Source organism: Propithecus coquereli, unplaced genomic scaffold (assembly GCF_000956105.1).
Source record: "Propithecus coquereli isolate 6110/MARCELLA unplaced genomic scaffold, Pcoq_1.0 Scaffold252, whole genome shotgun sequence".
In the NCBI taxonomy this organism is placed as follows: Eukaryota; Metazoa; Chordata; class Mammalia; order Primates; family Indriidae; genus Propithecus; species Propithecus coquereli.
Genome location: NW_012148086.1, coordinates 2332584 through 2334390, shown reverse-complemented (window position 1 = coordinate 2334390; position 1807 = coordinate 2332584).

The following is a 1807-nucleotide window of genomic DNA, read 5'->3' as shown; positions in this document are numbered from 1 at the left end:
CAATATTCTGAGATCTCGATCTACCTTTTTCTCCCTGTTGTTGAAAAATCTATTCTGAAAAGCTGAGAGGGGGCAGAAATAGTGGAAGCAGGTTTTACTTAAGTGAATTGGAGAAGGGAGACCACTGGGAGGGGAACATCGTGCTTCCCTTCGTGGAAACTGAGAGGAACATCTGGGCAGCACTGTGTTCTTTATGTGCAGAACTCAGAACATGGGATGATGGACACGGTTGCAGGGATGTCTCTTTTTAACTTGTTTGTCTCCTAATCGCACTTTCCTTCTGGGAAATGAGGGCTTGTTATGAATCGGCATGGAAAATCTAGATCTTAATATAACTCAATTGCAATAGGCATGGGCTTTAGAATGACATGGTTCTGCATTCAAATCCCAAACCCTGCCGCTGGCTCTATGATCTTTTGAAAGCTAACTACTGAAGTCCTTTCTTCATTTCTAAATTTCTAAAATGAGAAACATAGTAGTTCACACAGCATTGTTATGTGGAATAAATGAAACAGTGTGTTGAATGTTCATCCCAATACCAGGCAAATAAGTACTCAGTAAATATCATATATTTAGGCTTATGATACATCCCATTATATTAATGAGGCTTTTGGGATTTAGAAATATGAGATTAATTACCTCTTTAAAAGTCACATAGCAAAATTATTTGCTTGGATAAACATGAAAAAGTTCTCAAGGAAAGCACAAGGTCTAAAGAGATTTTCCTCATTGCTGAAATGGTTCATGGTACATTAGACTAAGTACACACAAAGCTACAGGAGTCTACACAAACAGGGATGCATGCAAACATGATATAGAAGAATTACATGGTATTCATAGTCATGAAATCATTTTCAATGGAAATCGGAAGAATTTCTGATTTCTGGCTCAGTTTTCATTTTGGCAGTTTCACTTTAAATTTATAGAACACCTTTCATCAATCCACATCTCACGTGCCATACAAGTAGTTCAAAATAAAACAGGCTACTAAGATTTTCTGTAATCATAAATATAAAATTATTGTTATTGTTTACTTTCGCCTTTCTGGGTTTCTCTTCTTAGGTCCCCAGCACTTTTCAGTGTTTACAGAACTTCTGCAGAAAAGCCGTTCGGTGTTGTCCACCCGTGTGGCATCTGTGTTTGCTGATGAGAAATCCGATGTCATCTAAATGCCATTATTTTGTCTTTGCCTCTGGAATATTTTGAGGTTTTTCCCATTGTTTCAGATGGCACAAAGTCCCACTCTATAGAGCATGTCTAGACATGGCTATGATTTTGTTTAATCTGGGATTTGGTGCTATCTTTTGATTTGGGGAATCTTGTCTTTCTTTTCTTATAGAAATCCTCATTGCATATGTGCGTCCCCGAGTCTCCTCACGCTCTCTCTCTGTATTTGCTTTCAGATATACAGGGCACCATTTCAGTCTTCTATCGTGAAAACGAGCATCGGCAGAGCTTTATGAATCTGTCTACCCACTGTCAAGACTGTAATAAGACACATAGAGAATCCCCACTTCCAAGTTCCCAGGAAGCGGTGTTTCTCCCAAGCGCACACGGCCGCGGTGGTGTGTCGGAACCGCAGCCCCGTTCTCTGGGCAACTGCTGCTGCCTCACTCCCTGAGAAACTCTCTTCTCTGAATCAAGGGAGTCTGTTCGAAATCTTATCAGTGACAAGGAACATTCCCCTCTAGCCTGAAGAATCTAAGTCACGTTGACATAGAGAAGCAGCTTTAATCCCCAGCTCAGACCTGGAGCTTTAGATAAGGGTTTGAGCACAACATTCCACATCTATCTCTCCTCTACAGTT